This window comes from Dryobates pubescens, chromosome 25 (assembly GCF_014839835.1).
Source record: "Dryobates pubescens isolate bDryPub1 chromosome 25, bDryPub1.pri, whole genome shotgun sequence".
Lineage (NCBI taxonomy): Eukaryota > Metazoa > Chordata > Aves > Piciformes > Picidae > Dryobates > Dryobates pubescens.
Window position 1 is genome coordinate 12,725,931 of NC_071636.1, and position 23,735 is coordinate 12,749,665.

Sequence of the window (23,735 nt, forward strand, 5' to 3'; positions counted from 1 at the left end):
CACAGGTCTTCCCTCATTCTCACTTTGCATCCACCCTGAAACAACAGCTTCCCAAGGGGATTTCACCTTAATGCTTGCAAAGTTGTTTATTTCACTGGGTCCCTTACACCCTGCACTTTAGCTGCAGACAGCCAGAGCTTTAATTTGTGATTAGGTAGGCTGTGTCCTGCCGTTGTAGGGGATGAAGCATGTAATCTAATAGGTGGTTTGTTTGCTTTCCTCTCAGAGTGCTCTAGTCATGTTTCTGTTGGAATGGGTTTTCAGTTTTTGAGGATAATGAATGTTAACAAATCACTGGAAGTGAAAATAAAACTAGGGAAGGAAAGTAGGTGAGATACCACTGCAAGCTTGGCTTGTGCTTTGTGGATCTTTTTTTAATAGGGGGAAAAAAAGTGACATCAGCTCTGCTGCAGGCATGAATTAAAGATGAGAACTTAATAAAACTTGTTGGAAGGAAGAGGGAGGAAGGAAAGTGAGGCTAAAGCAGCGACGTCTTTATTTTTGAGCAGACAGCACCACCTCTGCTTCAGCTCTTTGAGATGGAGAATAACTGAAAGCGGCATCCGAATGGTGCGTGAATCAAAAGTGCCCTCTGCTGGGAGAATCCTGCACGAAAGACAGCCTTTCCAGACAGCCTTTCCAGTTGATACCCAAAAGCTTAATAATCCAGGATGCACTCAGCAGTTGCCTTTGCCATTACATGCCCAGTAGGGATTGCAGTCTGAACATGTTGCTGGGTATTGTGGAGTCTGATTTCATCAGGGTTTGACATCACGTATGTGTGGTTGCTCAGTCACTGCTCTGTTGCTTATGAACAGAAAACACAAATTTGCATTTGCAATATTGGCACTTGAAAGATAAGAATCTAAGTGTGAGTGCTGTGCAGGTAACATCAGTCTTGGCAGAGAAACAAGTGCTAAAAAGGGGATGGAGCTAGGAAGGAGCCTTCAGTAGCCTCGACTGAAGTTGTGTTTGTTTTACATGAGCAGCATTGATGAAACGTGCAGTGGCAGTGCCAAGGTACACACTCCTCCAGTGAGCCCTTGCTCTTTCAAGGCTCCAGACCTTGAGCACAGGCACTGCCCGAGTCTAAACCTGCAGGCAAGTCAGTTGCCGCTGCAGGAGTGTTGAAGTGATCACTGCAAGTCAGCCCAGTGGTTCTTGCTTCTACACCTTCCTTGATCTCATACATGGGACCCTATAGAGTGGGCTTTGAGGGTGGAGAATGAAGGGTTATGGGGAATATATTGGTATGAGTGACCATAAAGCATGTCAGGAGGCAAGTTTCCTTCAGTTATCATGGGGTTTTGTGGGTGTCCACCCTACCTGCCAGCGTGACTCTTGCCAAGATGCTTGCAAATTGGAACTCCCTTGAATCTGGGAAGAGTCCATACAGGCCCATGACACAAACCCATTACTCTCTGAAAGGAATGATTTGCCTGCAAAAAATATGGCTCTCACCAGTCAGATCCTTGCTGTAAGTTCAACTGCTGGCCTTTTGCAGATAGATGTTGCTGTTCAGTGCCTCTGAGGAGTATGTAGAGGGCATGAGCAGGGAAAAGCAACAGAGCGATGAAAATGCTACTGAAAAACAACTGAAGTGTGTAAGGTTTCAGCTGTTTAGTACTCTTCTGAGCATCTCTAGCAATTTCAGTGACAAAAGCAGTTTCTTAGCTAATTAAAATAATTTATCTTCACATCAGGAGCAAAAAGGAATTGCTCTGTCTTGTCCTCTTGTCCTTACAAGAGCTGCCTTAGAAGACAAATAGTCAGAGATGTAAAAGGAGCAGAAATCCAAGCAAGTAGATAAACTGACCTTAAAAATACAGTTAGTGCTAGTCTGCTGTTCGTGCCCCTTGGGAGGAGAAGCTGCTGTATGATGCATCGTGTTGCTGTTACATAGCAGCAAGTGATACTGATGAATTCCGAAGGAAGAGCTGGCTAGGAAAGGAGGGAAATAATCCTTGTGGCTATGAAACAAGCTTGAAATCCGGAGGGATTTGTAACGGAAGCCTTTTTCCTCAAAGGAGCTGTAGAGCTAGCGTCCCAGGTTTCACTCTGCTGGCAATGGTTGACTTTGGCAGGCAGGAGTTTTTCCTCTAATTGTCTGTGAGAAGCCTTTGATTGTTGTGCCTGCACTGGTGGGTGGGAAGGCAGCTTTATTTAAGGAGGAATAAATATTTTTTCCTCTTCGAGCGCTTGCCACAGCTGCTGCTTTGCAGAAGGAGGTGGTTTCGCTTCTGAGCAAGGCCTGCAGACTCTCTGCTCTTACGAATTTGCACCTGCTGAGCTGTGGTTTGGGTTTGTATTAATCTAAAATCTCAGAGGTAAAGTTCACCAAAAGTGGTAAGTTTTGACTGTTTAGACCCAGCGACTTATTCATTCCTTTCTCCCAGTGCTGTTAAGTTACCACCTAAAGCTCCTGCCTGCCCTCTGAGTGGATTTCCTAGGAAATCTGGCAGATGTTTCAGGTGTGCAGAAATCATTTCACCTGAAATCAAATCTGAAAACAGAAGAACTGTAGAGCTAAAAGTTCTCATCCATAATACCTGTGAGTGCAGACACGGGAACTTTTGAATTGACAGGGTGATTTCTGTTGTTTCTGTTCTAGAAGTGGTAGTTTTGAGCTGTGTGAAGTGCCTCAGTTTGGTGTAGAGAGCTGTTACCTCTGAAACTTACTGACAGTTAAATGTCAGATTAACTGTTAAGAGTGCATGGTGTGCTTGGTAAGATGGTGGACTTGAGTCAAAGGAGGACTCTGGAAGAGGGCCACAAAAAGTATTACAAGGCTGGAGCACCTTGTCTATGAAGACAGGTTGGGAGAGTTGGGGTTGTTCAGCTGGAGAAGACTCCAGGAAGACCTTAGAGCTGCATTTCTGTATCTGAAGTGGGCCTATAAGAAAGCTATGGAGGGACTACATGGAACAAGAGGACAGAGCAGTGGTTGTAAACTAGAGCAGGGTAGATTTAGACTGGACATTAGGAACAAGGTAGTGGAATACTGGAACAAGTTGCCCAGAGATATGGTGGAGGCCCCATCCCTGGTGACTTTCAAGGTCAGGCTTGATGGAGCTCCAAGCAACCTGATCAGGTTGGGGCTGTCTCTGCTCACTGCAGGGGTTTGGACTAGATGGCTTTTAAAGGTCCCTTCCAACCCTGTGTATTCTATGATTCTGTGATTTTTGTTGGCTGTGATCGCTGCCTGTATTGGCACTTATTGCTGTCCATGACTTTGGGATTGAATGTCCCTCATAGGACTTGTAGCAATAGAGAAATGTGCTGCAGCCAAAATCTGACTTCAAATGCCATGAATCCAGGCATTTTGTCATTGCTTTCCTTCAGAAGTGGGGAATGTAAGTGACATTTAATAGTTAATTTCTGATCCCATACACATTTCCCAGGGAGTTTTTAATACAGAACTTCTAGATTCAGCTCACCCTTTCCAGGTAGTGAACATCAACCAGAAATGTGAGGTTAAAACACCAAACACCGAAGAAAAGCCCCTTGTTGTCATTGTGTTATGCTTATTTCTAAGCAATATTTGGTATATAGGGAGGGAGGAGTGATGGTGTTTTCAGAGGGGTTTGGTACTCAGTTCAGAGCCAGGATATGGGAATTTTGTCATGGACAGGCTTATGCTGGGCTGCTGAAAAAGGACACCTGCTCATGAAAGCCTCTCCAGTGTGGTGTCCTGGGACACCTCTTCCCTTCTGGAAACTTTCTGGATAGACCATGTCGGTGCATGTAGGATAGGTGAGTCACATCCGCCTTGTAAGGGAAAAACACAGCAGCTGGCAGTGCCTGAGGAGCATTCCCAGCTTCATGTCCCAGTTCTTGTCCCTCCCAGCAAAGAGCAGGGCTTTAGCAGCTTAGTGCCCTTAATTGTAGGTTAACTGGGTGTGTGCTTGGATGAGTGGCCTTGCATCAGGAGAGAGCAGAGCAGAGGTGATGGAGAGGAATGGCTTCCTTCAAGCTGCATCAAAGGCTGCTGCCATTTCTAGACTGTCACAGAGTTTGGTTTCTTTGTGCACACCACCAGAGCTTCCTGGAAAAGGTACAGGGAGTGCTTGAAATGGCAACACAGGCATCAAAGCAGAGCTCTGCCCCCGGTGATGGGAACATGCACAATTGAAAAGTTGGTGGTGGGGTTTTTATTTTATTTTTTTTGAAGGGGTTTGTTTCCTGTGGTCTTTTCATCCAGAAAAGCAGCACATTGCTTTCTTAACACCTTAGTGAAAGGGGATACTTTTCAAGGGATTGATCCACTGGTTCAGAGTACACGTTTGGTTGACAAATCAAAGGAAACCCAGCTGGGAGAACTGCCTTGCAGTCTCAGCATGGGTCTGGTGTGTGAAGCCAGATCTGCAAAATGACTCCTCTTGTAAATTTGCCTCATTAGCAAGATGGGGGGGCCCTACGTGATGCAGAATGTTCCCTTCCTGTTGTTCCCCAAGTTGGCAATTTCTAAATAGAAGGAACATAATACCTTCTGCATAAAAGGCCCCTGAAGGCAGTTGTTCCACTTGTGTTTCTCATCTTTGCACCTTACTCCCGTATTTCTGCGTGGAAAAACAACTGGCTCTTTGTCCCCAGACCACAAAGCAACACTTTGTTTTTCTTTTGTCAGTGTTTCTGGGTGGGATTTCTTCACAGAGTAAGTCTAATATTTTAGAAACACTGAAAGCTAAAGCAGGGTGTGGGGGTTGCTGTCTCTGCTCCTCACCAGGGAAGTGAGGACAGCCTGCTGCTTCTGGGCAGGGGGCACTTACCGAGGTAAAACTTTTCTGTCTCTTACCTCTAATGCTTTTCTTTCCAGTTCCTGCTTGAGTGGGGCCATCCCAGCAGAAAGGAATGCCATGTCCCCTTGGTGGGGCTGCTTGGTTTGTTTACTTTAAAAAATACCTGTTGAACTCTTTCATGTTTCACTGGTGCTTCCAAAAAGAGGATGTGCATTCTTTTGGCAACTTGATGTGCATTCTTTTGGTCTTGGTTCATGTCAAAGAGTTTTGCTCTACTAAGAGGTTCTGCTGTGTACATGGAGTTCAGTAGTGGTTGGTCATTAAAAATAAACTTTAGGAGGAAGTAAAATTTGAAGAATTTCCTCTTCTGGTAAAACAACAGGTTTTGCTTGTGATGGAGCACTGCAGGTAGCACTGCTTTTGTGCTCCTCCTCAGGAGCTGTCACCCCAGGACATGTACACAGCTCTGCAGCAGAACATGCAGGTGGTTTGCAGAGCAAGGGGAGACTGAAATGTTTGATTGCTTTGTTTGACAATGAGACAGTCAGATAGCATCCTGAAGTCTATGATGAACTTTTGGTTTGGACATTCAGAAATGAGCAAAACAGACATCTTGCACACTGCAGGGCTCCTGCTCTGCTGCACTTTTGTTTGCAGACACACCATTCTGTCTCTGTCCACACTCCTGACCCCACCTCTGCTTTGTGCTATCCCATTGCCCTAAGTTCATCCCTGCTGGTCCTAGCTCTGCTCCCTGGCTTCTCATTTCTCAAGCATAGTGCCCATTAGAGCAATGAAGTGTCTGGTGAACATCAGAGATGTGATATCAACTAATCTGGATAAAGCCCCATCATCCAAACATTTTCAGTGGAGCAGTTGGTCACCAGAGTGCTCTGAAGTTGCAATTCATGTAGAAGGCTTTATGTTTTGGAGGAATAGTGATCATTCAGGTTGGACTCGATGATCCTCGAGGTCTCTTCCAACCTTAGTGATACTGTGATTTACCAGAACAATCCTGGAAAGAGAAATGAAGAGAGCAGCAAATACAACATTAAGTTTAAGCATGTTTGAGCATGAAACCAATAAAGAAAAATGTCTCAAGTTGGTTTCTAAGCATAACCTGAGCCACGAAGTGTTTCTGAAGTACTGTTTTATCAATTGATCCCTATACTGGTGAGCATCCCTTGCCGATTGACCTTGCCTGGCTGTAGGACCTTGCTTGCTGTTGAGTGTGAAGTGCTGTCCAGCTGGTGATCTGGTGTCCTGCTGGCTAGCTGATATTTGCAAATGTTCAGAGATTAGCAGCACTGTTATTTGCAGAGCATTTCCCTCAAGAGGGGAATGATGCTGTCTTGGACCTATAGTACATCGGTGATGTGCTTAAGCATAGTTTCCTGGGCAGGATCCTGGTGAGCCTCCCTGTCCTGGCACATTTAAAACAGGATGCTTAAACTCTTCTAAAGCTGCTGCTTATTGAACAGAAACCTGAGCTCAAAAAAGCTACTGGTATGCTAAACTGGGCTTGTTCTCCCAATTTTAATGTGAATAAGTTCATTTTAAATTGATGCTGGTAAGAATTGGGGAAAGCTTTCTGAGAGAGGTTTTTTCCTTGCTGTTAGGATAACCTCATTGCAGGTTCTGCCATGAGACTTTGTGGCAGCTCCTCTTCGTTGGAAGGTTGCCCCAGGTGACTTCTGGTTCATGCACTCTTGTAAGCGCTGTTAATTTGTGAGGTTTCAGTGGTTAGACTGAGCTGCTAAGTGGGCTCTGAGCATATAATGAGGTCAAGCAGGGAAGAGAGGGAAGAGTCCTGCAGGTTCCCACTTTGCATTTGTATCCCAGATGCACACTTCATGGATATTTTTGTCTTGAAAGCCAGGTCCCTGTAAAACCATGGGTCTGCAGAGGTGATTTGCATTATTTGTCCAAATCTTGAAACAAACCTGGTTGTTCATGCTGCTGAGATCACTTCTGTCATGCTGGAGTGCAAATGTGCTGGTGTTTGCTGTGGATTGTTCTGTGCTGTGTCAGAATGAAGAAGCTACTCAAATGCTGGTCCTTCTTCTCCAAGGGGCTCTACAGGGCAAGTTGCACCATTCGTAAGGTGAAGCAGCATTGTGCAATGCTTCCAATGTTTTGCAGAGAAAGCAGATTAATGCAGCACAGGAGGGTGCAAACCCAGATGTAGAGAGAACATTATTGTCATGTATTCAGTATCTGGAAAGCCCCAAATACAATAGTTGGAGCAGTTTGTAGTTTTATTTTTGGCCTTAACTGGCCCCCTGACCTTGATCTTCAAAAAATCTTCACGTTGTAATTATACCACAGAGGGCCTGGGTTACACAAGGGATTTGGTATCATTTCTGGGATTTGATGTATCCATTACATTCACTGTGAAAGTTTCAAATACAGTCCTTCAGCATATGTAAGAAGGAAGGTTGCTATGAGTATCTCACAAGAGGCCCTTTTTTTGCATCTTGATACAGGTGCATGACCCTACACTCTTCAGAGTTGACAGGAGCGGAGCCTTCAGTGGATGTTAAGTCAAACCAAGAGTTTAAGGAAAGCCCCTTTGTTTCTGGCAGCACACCAGCACTTCTGTCAGTTGAAGCTTTTCATGTAATGCTGAAGTCTGGCAGAAGTTTAACTTTCAGGGAGTAATTTCAGTTGGACTACTGATGGTGTATAAGGTTAAGCACTAGTGTAGGATCAAGAGCATCTTTAAATCTGCTTCCTGCAGGTCTGGATACAGAGTATTCTGGAAAAGGGAACTGGCAGCACTGGCTCTGGTATAAAGGCAGCTGATCATTCACAGATGAATCAGAAGTTATTTGAAGAAACTAGTTCTTGAAAGAATCTTTTTGTTCTGAAAGCATGATATGATTTTAACCAGCTGTCTTATTGACCCAAGTGAGTCAAGCTCGTGTCTTTTTCACTGGCCTGATGAGAACATGCCTGTTCAGTGCTACTGCAGATGGCAAATGTTTCAGTGCCATGCAAGGTCTGTTGAGCAAAGGTCACTATAGTAGTCATAAGATGTTTTCTGTAGCAGCACACCATGGTTTCAGCTCAGGCCTTTGCTCTCCCCTAACACTGAATTTTTCAGTTTTACTGTTTCATTAACATTGTAGAGAGAGCTTTGGTTTGGTCTCATTTGCATACAGCATATTTGCTTAAAAAGGGGTACATGGCTGAGTCTGTTGTTGCTTTTTGGCTGCTAGCTCTTTTCTCCTGGGTTGCACAGACCAATGTTACCCTTAGCTGCAGCTCAGTGAACAGCAGAGACATTCAACATTGCACTGTTTCACTTTCCATTAACTTCTTTCAGAGGAGAGGATTTGCATTGTGGAAGTCTCCTTCTCTACAAAGTGTAGTAAATGGATCACCCTGTGACTGGGGCCCCTGCCCAACTTATGTGCTGGATGGTGGAATAATTTGATCTTAAACCTGAATGAATCCACAGGGGGAGACAGGGCCATGATAGTCAGCACACCTGCATGTGGGAGCTGAGTAGGGTCTGGGGGGGGCCCGTGGATGTCTTGAAAGTGAGAAGCAGCTGCTCAAGTTTGGTGTGATTAGAAATAGTTGACGGATCAGTTGAGGGGAAGGATCCTGCACTGGGAGCAGGGAGCTTTGCATCAGCCCTACAATGACAGGGGAGGTAAATGGCACCGACATGGTTATAGCAAAGGATGCATGGCATGGTCCTCAGTGGAAGAAATGAGTTTCTAGGCCAGTGAGACAGAAAAGGTTCTAAAACCACCATGGCTATGGGAACTCAGTGTGGACCTTAAGTTGAAAATGATACTCTGCTTGTGGAGAGGCTAGTTCAGGTGTTAAGTGGCAAGTAAAGATGCAAAGGAGTGGGGGAGGGAAAAACAACCAACTGATCAAGAAAACCCCCCAACAAAACAAAAAACCCCTAACCCCACAACATTTTAGCCCTGGTGAACCTGAGACAATTGCAAGGGACAGAGACCGAGGCATCCAGTGAAACACTAGCTGAATTTGGCTTACAGGTGAAGCTACCCAGAAACTGAAGTGAAGAATAAAGAGGAGGACAGAGAACAGCTTTGGGATGTTAGCTCTGTGCTGGAAGCTGTGGTACTCTGAGCTAGCTTTGGAGTCATCCTTTTGGGTTTACAGGGCACAAAAGCCTGCAGGAGCACCGTTCAGTTCTCCTGATTACCTATCCAAGGCACAAACATGTCTCTTCTACCTCAAGTGGTGGGTTAAGTGCCCCATTGAGCTGTGTGAAGAATGCAACTCTCTCCACTTCACCCATTCTGGGAAGAGCTTGGAGAGCAGCTAATTGCGTGAAGCACTTAGTCCTGTAAGCCTGTCCTTGGGTCTGGGCAACTAGGCATGTAAAGAAAGTTTGTACTCTGTTTTGCTCAGGAACCTGCTTCAATAGAGTGGGAAAGCTTGTTTAATAAAACATAACTCCAAATACAAATATAAACACACACACCACCACCACCACCCCACTGCAAAGCTCTTTACTGTCAGTATTATCTCTAGGTAACCATGAGGTGTGCTAGATGAATAACTAAGAGAATGAGTTACATCTACTAATTTTAGCTGGGCAACATGTTCCTCAATAAAAGGAAGGCAGAATAGCACTATGAAAAGTTTTCTGATAAAGGTCCTAGAAGATTCCCACTCAGGAGGTGGGAACCGATGGCACTAAGCAAAGTGCAGGCTATTGCAGGTTTTCTTGTTTACATTGGACTACTGCTGCCTAGAAAATAGAGGAGGAAGCATAGCTATCCCCAGCTGAAGTCATGGTGCCTGGCTGGTACCAGGTTTTGAATGTTAAAGCATGTATCACCAAAGTAAAAATGTGTCAACCTTGTTCTGCTTGCCTCGGTTTTGGCTGTTGCCAAACTATAGAATGGCTTAGGTTAGAAGGGACCCTAGAGGTCTTCTGCTCCAACCTCCCTGCCATGAGCAGGGATGCCTCTCAGCTAGACTTGGGTGCTCAGGGCCTCATCCAGCCTGGCCCTGAACACCCCTAAGGAGTAAGCAAATGTTAGGCTACTAGAGCAGTGAGAAAAGAGTTCCTTCTTTCTGCCAGCGTAACCACTTTCTGCAACCTTCCCAAGTTTTAATTAAAAAGAGCATGTAATGATTTTGGGAATGAATCCAATTTCATATGCTGTTTAAATCAAGAAATGAAATTATTTCCATCAGGCTTTTGGTTCAAAGTTTGTAACTCCTGGATCATTTCCCCTTTTTCATCAGTTTCTGAGTTTTAAAATGGCTTATAAACTTTAGTGGAGCCATTTAGAAATGGATTTCATGCGGCATAGTTAATAATGACTAGCACAACCATGTAGTGGAATGAGTCTTGTTTGCATCTCAAGCAGCACAAATTCAAATAAAATGCAGGGCTTTGCATAACAGCATTTGTTTTTCGTGTCAGCAGTGGGGTTTTTCCAAGCCACCTCCAATATCCTTCATTTTTCACAGGGATATCTCTGGCGGCAAGGAGGATTTTCAGGGCTTGATTTGAGGTACATAATTGGAGCAGTAAGACTACACACACAAAGTGTCACTTAATGGATGAGGCTCATTTAATTGTAGGCTGCTCAGAAATAACCCAAGAAACACTTCACTGGTAGCTAATGCAGAGGTGTAATTAGACTTCTACATAAGTGTAATTAGGCTGATTGCATAGAAAGAAAGAGTTCATAAGGTTTTTTAAATGTGTGCAGAGTCATTTTGTCTCAACTGTCTTGTCCCTAAGCTTCTGACTTAAATAAGTACATTGCCCTTTAGTTGGTAGTTACCTGTAACCTTCCACAGCGGGGCTTTTGTTGTTTGTTTTTAAGTAAAGCTGGATCACAGCCATGCCTAAGCCAGGGTGAGGCTGTGCCCTCTTTCAGCTGTGGGCATTCAGGGCTGGGGCTCAGCGGAAGCACCAGGAAAGCTGACTGTGGGTGGAGGAGTTCCTGTCGGTTCTCTTATTCCCACCTATGCTGCAAATTCCAGCTCAGTTTACCCTGTAGTTCTTTCCTAACCTGAAACCAGTCACTGCAGGCACTGAAACTGCAACCAAATGCAGTTCACCTCAGGCCCACACAGAAACCAGGAGGACTTCTTGGGTCAGAGTAAAGCTACGCATGATGCCACCAAGCTCCCAGACATAGCTGCCTCACAGGGGATGAATTGTTTGCTTCAGTGCATCGCCACTGGTCTTAGATCTTACTCTTGCGGTGGATGTGAGTAAAATGAGTGAAAAATCAGTACTTCCAGGTCTCTTCTGAAAACTTTTCCTGCCTGCCTTTAGGTTTCTTGAACACACTGTCCAGCTAATATTGGGTACATGTCAATCAGCATCTTACTAATCATTTATCCAGTATACCTCATGGAAGCCTAAACTAAGTCAGTCCCTAGCTAGCTAATAGCAGAGATTCAGAGAGTGTAAATTTTTTGGGTCATTTTCTTCTTGTAACACTGAAATGTATTTTCTAACAATATTTTATTCCCATGTCCTACAAAGAGCAAATACAGAAAAAAATCATTTTCCTTGGGTTTTTTATTTCAACAATATGAAAGAAAGGAAATCAGAGACATTACTTCTCTGTGTGTATTTTTGGTGTGGTTATGTGTATATCCATACCTATGACTTTTAACATTTAAGCAGGCAATTTCTCAGAACTATCCATGCGTTTTTTAGCTTGCTGCTGTGAAAGTGCAATGAGTATGGGGAGACCAGTGTAAAATATCAGCTCAGTTACCCCCAAAATGCTCACCCTTCTTTCTTTGCTGTCAGAAAATCACCCCTTAGCAAGCTGTGCAATGGGAGGGGGACTATTAAAAAGATGAGCACTTCATGGAAATCTCTGTATTTGCTTTGAAATGCTTCCTGCGTTAACAGCTTTCTTTGCAGTTGCCATCTTCAGATGGAGCTGTTCCCTGGGAGTGGATGGCTGTCACTGCTCCATACAGCATGGAACTGCTTCTAGCAGCCTATTTTTTTTTGAGAAATGTCATTTTTCTGCATTTGTTTAAGAAGTGGTAAGGAGAAGGAGAATGTTTGCAGTAATCAATAGTTGTTTCAGTTGTGAGCATGTAGAAACTCAGAGGAAATCTACTTCTGGAGCAGGAGCATAAAATGTGGGACTATTTAAAGCAGTATCTAAGAAGGGAAAGGGTTCCTGCTGTAACAAGAGAATGATCTGCACAGGTGAGAGACACTGAGGTGGTGCCAAGGATTGCTTTATCTCAGTATCAATCAAAAAGTAAAGAGCCTTCCAACTCTGTTGCTTGTTCTCTGGAGTCAGCATAACTGCTGAGGGGAGATAAACCTGCAACATAGAGTGTTTATGACCTGATGTTTTAATGCAAGAGGCTCACATTTTAATCAGTCCTGCATGCTGTGTCCCACTTCTGATCCCAGCATCCCAATGCATGGCTGGCCTGGAACCTCTCTTTGGGCTAAGGGGCAGAACTCTGTTACTCTTAGCTTTGAAGAAGATGAACTAGAGACAGATGAACTAGTGGCTAAGTCAGCTGTGGATCAGTTCATCCATACCTCCAAGTTATTTTCTGTCTTATTGTGAACAAAGCTAGCAGAAGTCCCAGTGTCATTTTGCTGGGTCTGTTCTTATGCAGGTAAATAAATGTCATGAAAAATTAGTCCTGCAAAGAGGTATCTGAAGTGTGCTAATTTATATTTCCTCTGAATGCTTTTGTGGAGTAAAGCCCAACATATGGCTCGGAGTAGATGATAAAATACAGACACTTCTGTGTAGGTATCTGGCTCCATTCTTTTCCCTGCTTGGTAATGACCATAACTATTCTGTCTGACAGCTGTGCAGTGACTGTACAAAATGAGATGATGGATCCAGTCCAGCTCCCAGAGTGCCAGCATCTGTACTCATTGGCTTCATTTTTCTTTTGGCACTCCTAACTGAGAACCCAGTGATTAATTCAGCAGAGAGAATGAAGCTGAAGTCTGACCCTTAGAAGAGCTGCTGCTCAGTCAATGGAGATGAACATTGGTGTATTAGTGAAGTTTATGCCTTCGGGTCTCTTGCTGTATTTTGCTGTGTGTAAATATGCCTTCAGCACAGGTCTGTGCAAGAGCTGGGTGGCCTTCTGTGAAACCTCTGGACACAGCAGCGCCGTCTATCACAATGGGCTGGCCCATGGGCTTGGTCACCTCTATTACAGGCTTTCTTTGCTGCAAAAAAAACAGAAAAAGAGGGAAGAGTTCCCACAGGCTAAGATAAAGCATGTGGAAAATAGACTGGAAGAAGTCACATGAAGCTTTGGAGAGGGATCTGAAGTGGCAGCCAGGGAGGGTGGTAACAGGAGGTACATGGCGAGGGAAAGAGACAAAGCAAGTCTCCTGCACCCTCATAGTGTTTGTGTTGGACGATGTGGCAGTTGCTATCTCCTGCCTGTCCTGTTTGCTCTGATGTGACTCTTCATTTACAGCTTTTGTTTTCTCCACTTCCATCTTTCTTTCTGTGATTACTATGAGTTTGACTGAGTGATGAAAAAGCAGGGCATCATATGTGCTGTGATACTGGGTAGTGTTCATGTGGGCTCAGAAAACAGAGCTAGTGCCCATACAGGCATTCAGTAAAGACTTATTTGCTGTCCTGAATCATTCACACTTCTGAAGCAGAAGATTCCTGATCAAATCTTATTACTTTGGTGTTTTTTGGAGGACTTTTGGCTTGTCAAAGGTAATGGAAAATAATAGGGAAGAGCACTGTCCTGAGCCGCAGTTACAGGGTGGTACTCAGAGCTGTGCAGCTACTTTAGCTGAGGCTCTTGAGCCAAATGTAGCTTGGTCTGTACATTTCTTAAGTAGTAGCATTTATTATCTGCCAGGTGCTAGTGAAGTTGTGTGATTATAACTGCTTATTTGTCTTTGCCCTCTAGCTGGAATGGCTCTTCTAGGCTGTGGTAAGTGAAGAAACACCATCTGCCTGCTGCTGGAGGATGCTGGGAGATTTCCATCTTTCAGATCTTTAGAGCAGGAGTATTCTTTTTTTCTTGTTTTCTTTCATTCCCCCCCTCACATTTTAGAAAGCCTAGGGACTTTTCCAGCTCTGTTTTCCCCTTGTTTCTTTCTGAGCTGGAGAATGTCTCTTACTCTCTTATTCACAGTCACTTGCTCCAGGCATGGGTTGTCAGAGAGCGTTAAGAGCTGGTGTAGCTTTTCAAGGTTACTGCCTCCCTGCTTTCCTGGTAATTCAGAGGAAAGTATCCTGGTGGAAGCTCACTGAAATGTCTGTCAGAGAACTGTTTTTCTGAATCAGATGCAGTTGGTGTCTAGCTGATCAAAGGTGGGGGGGAGGTTCTGTATTTCCTGAACACTTTCAACACGTAGGTCTGTTTTCAAGAGGAAAATCCCTTCTTTGTGGAGGTGTGTATGTCAAATGAAAAGTTATGTAAGAGCACCTCAAATCTGACCAGGCTTTTGGGTTGAAGTTAATATTTATACCGAGAGGGAGAGAGAGAGAGAGAAATAGAGATAATTGCTGTTACTGTGCAGAACTAGAGGTAGCAGAGAATCAGCTGGGGGTACAGCAGTATTTGAGCAGGTTGATTCTCATCTCTCTATCTGCTCTGCAGCTGCATTAAAAGTGTTTTTACATAAAATCATCTCAATTTAATGGGATAATCTGTCCATCCCTCTGGATATCTCTAACTGCCATAATAATAGGCAGTGGAACTTAACAGATATGCAGTAAGATAAACAGGAAAATTACTCAGGACATAAGGGTTAGGGTGAGCTCTGTGGGTGGGAAATGTCCGTGCTCCTCACTTCTTTTGTAGATGTAATGGTGGCTGCAAACCACCTTCACAAGTTGTCCTTCCCCATTCACCCATCAGTGGGGGAAACCAAGATGTTATTTTCCCTTGAGAAATAGCAAGTATTTGAAGCTTCACCCAGCTCCTCATGTTAGAGGCTCTTGGTAGCACAGTCTGTGTGGAGCAGCTGGATGATGAGCTTCTGAGAGCATGCTTGAAACACAGCTCATGCAATCCTGAGTGGAAAGTGTCTCTGGCACTGCTTTCAGGCTCCTGTGGTGTGAGGATTTAAGCTGGCTTGGAAAATGACGCATCTGTTTTGATGCAGCTTGTAAGATTTCAAAGTTTATTTTGGTTCAATGTTGCAACAAACTGAAAAGCTTTTGAATGTTGTTTGCAACATAAGCATGTGTTGAAACACCTCATTTTGGGCAGCACCAGTGAGGACCAGCCAAGTGGTTATCAGTGTGTCAAATGGCTGCAGACAGCTCTGTGTTAGAAGGGAAGGGAATGTGCAAGTGTGGATTGTATTTTGTTTGCCCAGCCTTTTGCTGTAATGTAGCACTCTTGTCATCAGGGAAAATTACATTCTTGCTTTGTTGGCCAAAACCAGCTACCTAACAACCACCTCCAAGAAAGAGTTGCTCTTTAATGCCATATGAGGTACATTTATTGCATATGCTTTTGGAGCAGGGTTTTATATGGGCTCTGAGCTGGCACTCCTGCCTCTTTCCACCTGGCTTTCTCCCTAATGCCTGCTTCTCCCTTGGGGCAGGACATCTGTGGGTTAGGATCATAGTGAACTGGGGGACTGATTTGTTGTGGTTTTTTTTTTCCCCATTTTGGGGGCAGGTTTCTTTTTAAGCCACACTAGTTTCCTCATGCTCACCATTTTTTCTGCTGGGATGCAGAAGCATCAGTGAGCCGGGTGAGGAAGGTCGGCTTCTATCACACTGAAGTATGTGAAACTATGTCACTAGGGTTGCAGTGCACCCCAGTATTTTATACTCATTAACCCCTTGAAGCTGAGAGATTATTGATATGGATAAGTCTTGGCAGGACAGAGGATTTAGAAGAGAGGAGGATAAACTATATTTAATAAAATCCTTTATCGGTCTCAAACCAGCAAGTCCTAGTACTCTGCTTGGAGCTGTCTTATCCAGCCACAACACTTTACAAGAGCTAAAACAATCACAGGCTGTGGTGTGTGATTGCAGGGTGGTGATTGGAGGATTTACTTGAGCAATACTTGTCCACTGCTTGTGGGCAAAACCACCTGCAATTTTAACAGCACATTAAAGAGCTTTTAGTTTTCAGGCAGTCCAAGGTATGACAAATCATCACTTCTCCTATTAAAATCAATGGTGATGCAAGCTAAGGAAAAGATTGAACAGTCAGTGGGGTAGTCTGGCTGGTAAATTGATTTTCTTTGGGTCTAGGTGAATGAGTATGACAGTGCCTCCATCATTAAATAATTTCTGTGATGAGAGACACAATCAGCTTTATTAATGTGACTATTCTTGTAGGCTTGTAACATAAATCAATGCCTGCTGGAAAACGTTGCATAATTGGTTAGAGAGATGTCAAAGCGATAGATTAGACAGCAGTTTACTGATCTTTGCCAAGCAGATTTAAAAGTGTCTTGGCTGTGGAGGAGCAGGAAGAGTTCATGGTCTCCTTTTCAGAGCAAAATCAAACCTAAGTTTACACAGATGTAACAACAACAACAGCAAAACCATCAATCTACAGGATTAACATCTTCCTCGCTTCACTGCTACTGTCGCGTGAATGGTGTGACCAAAACCAAGAGTCTATTGTTTTAGTGACACAACTGAACGAAGTTCTGGGTACTTCACATTTGCTAATTGTTTTCAACTGTGGAAAGATCACAAAGTGACTTGAAATATTGGGAATCAAGGTAGTTAATGTTACACTAAAAGTGATAAGATAGAAGACTGAAAAGTCCCCGAGTCTTTACCTTCCTTATCTCTTATCACTCTCTTTAATAGTTATAGTTTTAGATTAAATGGCCTCATGTCATAAAATAATTTACAGTTTCTTGGCACATGGTACATTTTTGCTTCCTATTGTCATTTATTGAGCTTTTGAAAATGTCAAAGGTCGGTCCTTTTTTTTGTCCTTTGTCGCAAGTGCTTTTCTGCTCGAAACCAGGAGTGCTGCTAGTTAAAAGATACCGATTTCCACTTTCACAGTCAGTGTTTACAAGAGAATAAACTAGAGGAGTGGACTTCAAATCTAACTGGCAGAGTTAGAAGCCAGCCACACTTTGAGTGTTCAGGTTGTTGTGCCTTTCTCTGTGGCTTTGTGAGCTCGTTCCTCGCCTCAGTTTGTTCCTCTGCAAAATGGAAAGGAGGCTCAACCATGTGCTTCCCTTACTGTGGCTCTACCTGCTAGTTAAACATTTTTAAACATTTAGGGGATGGTAGGTCCTCAGTGTTAATCATTAACCTGGTCCTGTACTATAGCTTTCACTTCTCTGATTTTTGTTTTTAATTTTACTGTTACTCCTTGTGAGTTTCTTCATTTCTTGTTCTCTTTGCAGTCAACAGTGCAGGGTTGTGTTAGCCTAAATAATCCTGGGCTCTGGTGGTGTGGGAACTTCACCCAAACTATGCCTGGGCAAAATGGGTTTTCTGTGGCAGTCAGTGGGAAGAAACTTGGTCAGTTGTGGCTGTATGTAGCTGAAGATGGGAGATATGAGCAAAATAGTTGTGGTCCTACTTTCCTCTTTAGTTTGTCCATTGTGTGGGTGCAGCCAGCAAGTTTTGCCTGCCTGACTTCAGTTTGGTGGGGTGATGAAACTTAGAAATACTTTGATTTCTTTTTTTTCTTCCCCCTCCCCCCCCCATTATTTTCTATCTAACTTTGGTTTTTGTAGGTAGGGGTGGTAGTTGTTGTTTGCAACACTGTGCTGTACTCAGAAGAGGTCTCAATTCTGTTTTCAGTCTTTTTGTTACTGAGAAACAAGTCTCTACTTATTTTCCTTTTCCAGTAAGATATCCTGTAAACTCCTTGAGTTGCTTACAGTGTGATTCTTGCATGCCACAAATCTCCATCTGATGAAGAAACTTGAAGTGCTCAGTGACCCATTCTCCAATGGGAGATTCTGCACTGTGATGCTAGAAATAGAAAAAGGGTCCTTCATTTTTAACGACATTGATTAAGTCTCTTTCTCATCTGGCATCTACTGAGGGCAAACATGCAAGCATCAGCCCTGTTTTGCCTTCAGAAGCGTCCTGGCCGTTACTGAGCACAGAATGAAAGTTGTATCTCATGTTTTATCTGACTACTGTGTAATCCATAGGGAAACTTTCCTCCTCAGATTGGAACAGATGCTGCTTTAGTTCCTTTTGCAGTCATCCTCAGCCTGTGGAAGCCATGCCACTGGCTCAGCTGGCATTATTCTGCCTTTTCTTTTCCTCTCTTTCTGTATTTTTAGCCTAAAAAACCCTGAGAAAAGCTGAGTCCAATGAAGTTTGCAGAAAGGCACAATTCTTGACTCTGCAGGCTTGACAGCATGATGTTGTGCCTTTAAACTGTAGATGTAGGCCTTTGTAGGGAAGAATGTTCTCCTGTGAGATGTGCACACCGGCTGGTGAGCCTCTGTCCTGATGCCAGCCTTTGTGTGCAGCATGCTGCATGTGTTAATAACAGTAACAAATGAGGACTTTCTTCCATGTCCCTGTGTTTCACAGAATCACAGAAACATTCAGGTTGGAAAAAGACCCTCAGGATCACCAAGTCCAACTGAGAACCCTACTCTACAAGGTTCACCCTTAAACCATATCCCCAAGCACCACATCCAAACAACATTTAAACATGTCCAGGGTGGTGACTCAACCACCTCCCTGGGCAGCACATGCCAATGCCTGACCACTCTTGCTGTGAAAAATTTTTTCCTCATGTCCAATCTAAACCTACCCAGTCATAGCTAGAGGCCATTGCCTCTTGTTCTATCACTAATTACCTGTGAAAAGAAACCAGCATCAGCCTCTCTACATCATCCTTTCAGGTAGTTGTAGAGAGCAATGAGGTCTCCTCTCAGCCTCCCCTTTTCCAAACTAAACAGCCCCAGCTCATTCAGTCGCTCCTCATAAGATGTATTCTCCAGGCCGTTCCCCAGCTTTGTTGTTCTCCTCTGCACTGCCTCCAGCACCTCCACATCTTTCCTGTTTTGAGGTGCCCAAAACTGGATGCAATACTTGAGGTGTGGCCTCACCAGAGCTTGGGGACATTGCCTCCCCACTCCTGCTGGGCAGAGTATTTCTGATACCATCAAGAGGTTTGCCACCTCTTGATAGGCTATTCTCGATGTCCTGGTGCAACCCTCAGGCACTACTGGTGGTGGTGGTGAGGCTTTTAACATGGGGCATCTATCTGCTAGGAACTGTAGAGCAACTGGTTTCACGCAAAGCGCTCCATGGCAGTGCAATACCTGTCTGAAGCGGAAAGGTTTTGTGTTGTGTTGGCTGCAGCTCACACTGAGCTGTTTTATTCCAGGCTCCTGTTAAAGCACAGTAACCCTGCCTTGCTGAAATACCAGTTATATTGCGTTGACTAGTGAATAGAAAGGACCTAGTTAACATTCTTCTCTTGGGGGGAAGCAAAGAAAGAAAGATTAGCTTCCCTATAATCAAGGATTTAGATATTCCAAGGGAATAAAGCACCAACTGTATTTCCACATCTTCTACCAATTGGTGAATCATATTAGTATTGATCAAGACCTGTCAGCGGGTGCAAGGCGCCGAGAGAGGGCTCAGGATGGTGGTTGTGGTGTGCGAGTGAGTCTCTGAATACGGAATTTATGGTAACAAAAACGTTCCTGGGGCCTGCAAAATTAAGATCACGAATGGGAACAAGAGTTCTGGTTCTCAGCTGTTCCAACATAGAGCAGATGGTTAAGTTGCCTTCTAAATCTTAGAACAAATTGGGTAAATTCTCAGGACTACTCGTGATCTTTCAACCCATTCCCAATTTTTCAAGTGCTGGTAAAGGAATAATTTGTGAATCAGTGGCAGGCTGCGGAAGGGTAAGCATTCTGCAGTCATGAGAAAGTGTCAGAAATAAAACCTCAGATTCTGACTGGCAGCATTTTCCCTACTGTAGCGATACAGTACTGTATGTAGGGAGCCTGTCCTTGAGACAGCTGTGAAGCCAACTGCTTAATGCTTATTCTCTCATATTCTTGGATGAAGTGCAGTACAGAAATGCTTAGTCTTGCCATTCTCCAAGTTATCCCAGCACCACTATGAGAAATAATGTTATTCTGAGTTAGTCTTTCTTGTAATACTAGTATTCATTTCAGTTTCTCTGAATCTCTTTTTTTGTTCTCTAGTCTCTCACAGATCCCAAGTTTTACTTCAGCTTTTCTCATGCGTTTTCTTTCATTTCCTTCATGAGGAATTCAATTTGCCGCAGTAAAATATCTCAGTACTGAAATAATAGATATATTAAAGTATGAATTACCTTGCTGGCAATAAGGGACAGGCTTTTATTGCTTGCTTATCAAGGAGGGTTTGTGTTTATGAGTTGGCAGAGCTGGAAGTGCGTTGCATTAGAACTACATTTAACCTGGCTTGGCAGCAGCAGCGCAGGAGGTAATCTGTGAAGACAGTACTGATTGATATGGCAATGATTTAAAACCAAAAAGAAGTAAAAAATTGGAAGTGCTTTCATGTCCTTTCATCCCAAAGAAAGAACAAACAAACATCTGGGTTTTTTTTAAGATCTAATGGAAAAAACCCAGCTAATCAATAAGAAAGTTTTTCTAGATTGAGGCCGTTCCACAGCAAGGAGGTGTGGAAACAGGAGCAGAGGTTGGCAGGATGCTCCTCAGGGCAGAGTTGATACCCAGCAAAATAAAGTGTTGTCAGCTATGGATTATGGACTGCAAATGTTTTGTTCTTGGATCATATAAAAAGTGGTGAGAAATAACAGACCACTTTACAGGTTAATTTATAATTGGTGGTGAGATAAATGTGTTAGAAGGAACTTTCACAAATTGAGATGAGGAGCATGGATTGACCAGGACTGTGCAGTTTAAAGTGGTGAATAAGTAGATTGACTGCTTTTATTGAATTCCTTAAAAGTAATTATTCACCTAGTCCTGTGATAGTACTGACAACTGCTTTGTAATCTGAAAAACCTGAATAGAAAAATCAGGAGAGTCTTTTTGTGTTGAGTAACTCTTCACCACACTGTTCCTGCAGGCAGAGGAGACTTCGGGCGGCATAAAGTCAGCAGCAGAGCTGCATCTCAGCACCTGGAATTCTTCTGATCCTGTTTAATTTAGGAGTTTACTTGTACAGATATGAATAGAAACAGTTGCATCTAATTTCATAGCAGTTGCTCCTGAAAACAGTGTGAATAGCTACACAAGAAACTGGCTGCTGTTCACCTGGTTACTTTTCAGTACCACTTCTCTAAATTTATGGATGAAAGTGATCTAATAATGGTATCAACTGTTAAGCAACAGTTAATTAGATGATTGTTAATTAAGTTCACTTAAGTTACAGTTGTTCAGTTGGATCCTACCTCTACTGTGTGAAAGGGGCTTTTGTTACCTTGCCAGTAAGAGTGAGGCTGTGGTGTGGTACAGTAACAGCCACAGGAGGAATAACTCTGTTTGGACAAATGTCTTCTAAAGGGAGCTTTGATGGGTGAATTGAGCTGGTCAAACAGAAATACTTGCTCCTGTGCTCTTCAGAAACGCCCCTCTTCACGCCACACTTCATACAAGCAACACCAGAGAACATTTTGGACAACTTCTGGTAAAAAGAGGAAATGAGGGAATTTGAGAATTTTCCCCTATTTTATTATTCTGTTTTGTTTTCATTTGTCAGTTTGATAACCATAGCATTGGCTGGCACCAAGGGCAGAAATTGTCTCCATTGACAGACGTTAGGTGTGATTCCAGTGGCTGCAAACATCCCCTGTGCTCCCTGGCGATGCCTCTCGACCTTCCTTTTGCTGCTGAGGTGCCAGAAGCTGGGTGTGAGCAGTTGGCCTGGGGGGGTTCACAGGAGGGAGACACTGCCGCAGCCAGCTATTGATCTGTGCAGGTGGGCACGAGTGACGGCCCCTGACGACAAAAGCTGGTCAATGGGTTATTTGTCAAGTTCAGCAGGGTTTTGTAGGGGATTGTTTCCATGTGCCTTGCTCTAAAGGTAGGATTTTGCTTTCAAGGACAGACAAGGAGGAAGCAGGCCTACAAAGTCTGAGCAGTGTAGCTTTAATTGAAGTCATACGCCTCGATGGAGCAGAGGTAAGAAGGAGGAGACCATATGGTGTAACCTTTATTTTTGTTAGGTTCCCTGATAAGCCATTGATTTGATAAGAAACGCTGCTCCATTGGCTGAGCTTGCAGGGTGCAGTTGTTCTCTGATAAGCATGTGTTTACTGTCTGCCATAAATGCCTGAAGTGACAGTTTATGGCGGGTCGGATTGGATGTTTTAAATGCTGAGTGGATGTATCATAACTCTGCTTTCACAGTCGAGTTTGCTCTGCGCTCAGGGTGGTTGAAGAAACACGTTGGACTGTAACGTTCGTTTGTTCTTGAAGCAGATCAGTTGGACCCAGGGCTAGTGCACAGTCCTTGCACAGTAGAGACCCATTTGAACACAATATCTAGCCCCAGTAACCCCCTCAAAAAGCCACAGAGGAGGATCACAGGGACGGTATATATCTTGATATAAATGGCACGTCTTTTTAGCACTAGTTGATTGTTTCCTTCCTGTGCTGGATACTCAGCTATCTGGATCCTGATGTAGCCTCCTTTAGAGCTATACTGAAACACTTCAAGATTCTCAAACCCAATAAATCAATTAACTTCTTGGGGAGGGAGAGGGTGTGTGTCTCTCTATTGCCAGAGACCCAGTACTGTCCCAACTGGAGGTATTCAGGAACGAAAACATTAGTCTTCACACTGTAAGAGAAAGGAAGGAACTCCTTGCTCTTTGGGCTAGTGAAGGGTAATGGTACTGTGTTACATTTGTACATTCTGTTCCTACTTGAGCTGGCTGAGATGTTCTGAAACTCAAGATACATTTTTTTGTTTTCTGATTAAAATCAGAAGACACTCTGTTATTTCTATAACCACATTTAAGTCTTGTAATTTAAAACAAATTAGCTGGTGTTTCACTTGTCAGGCACAATGATTTATAGAGGAAAACGGGGGTTTGCATCTGTTTTGTCTCTTCATTAAGTTTTTATTGAAGAAAGTTTTTTTGAAAGAGGATGTGAAGGAATTTTCCATCCTTAGTGAAGGGATTCCTTGGCTTTTGCAGCATCTGGTTGGGTTCTCCCTCCTCCCCCACTCCGTGTCCATATGCCAAGAAACCATGAATTCTCTTTCCTGACTTTGAAAGTTCAACCTAAGGGAATTAAGCAATTTCTCTAGTTTACCCCAATCACTTTCTGTTCCTGTGAAGACAACTGCTCTGCCAAAGTCAGTTGTGGCACCACAGAAGGGACCTGGTTGCAATTGACTCCAGGAACTTTCTTCTAGTTACTTGAGTGACTTTAGTAGCTGTGGCTGCTGTTTCTGATGCACTTGCAGATGCTGGGTGTGCCCAGGGAGATTGCACAAGAGCCATGCTTGGCTCCTGGGCCTTGTGGGAGCAGTGTAAAGCTGAGGGTAAACTTGGGCGGTGCTGAGCTGCTGTGCCCTACCCGCAGTACACACAGGGGGTGTGATAGAGGCAAGCTGCTGCTTAGCTTTGGAGGCATGAAAATGTGTTAGAAGCTTAATAGCACTTTTCTGCTCCAGCACGAGGAGAGAAATAATTAGGCATCATGTCAAGACAGTGTCTAGCGTCCAGAAGGAATTGTATCAGATCAAATGATGCTTCTGCCCAGCTGAGGTAGCTGGTTTCATTTTGGTTGTCCCTTGGCAGCTACATTTAGCATGAATAAGTGTTTTCAGATGTCCTGTAAATCAGCGTCTGGGATGATGCAAACAGTCTGTTACAAGCAAAAATGAGGGAAAAGATGCTGGATTTTCTGGCCAATTAATGATTTTGGAAAAGGAGACACTGAGCTAAAAGGCTCCTGAGCTAATCCTGCTTTGTGACATGTAGGTTAAATGTTCCAGGTGAAAATCCCACAGGGCTACAACTGAAATATTTCTATTGTGTTACACCCAATTACACCAGGGCTGAGGCTGATTCTGCTTCATGTTTGCTGCCTTTGATTTCCTT

General features: G+C 43.7%; 1 protein-coding gene across 17 annotated transcripts in view; it reads left to right on the plus strand.

Annotated features, from left to right (window-relative positions):
* Positions 1-23,735, plus strand: part of FBRSL1 (fibrosin like 1) — a 560,475-nt gene that overhangs the window by 185,715 nt on the left and 351,025 nt on the right. The gene's annotated exons all lie outside the window — the stretch shown is intronic.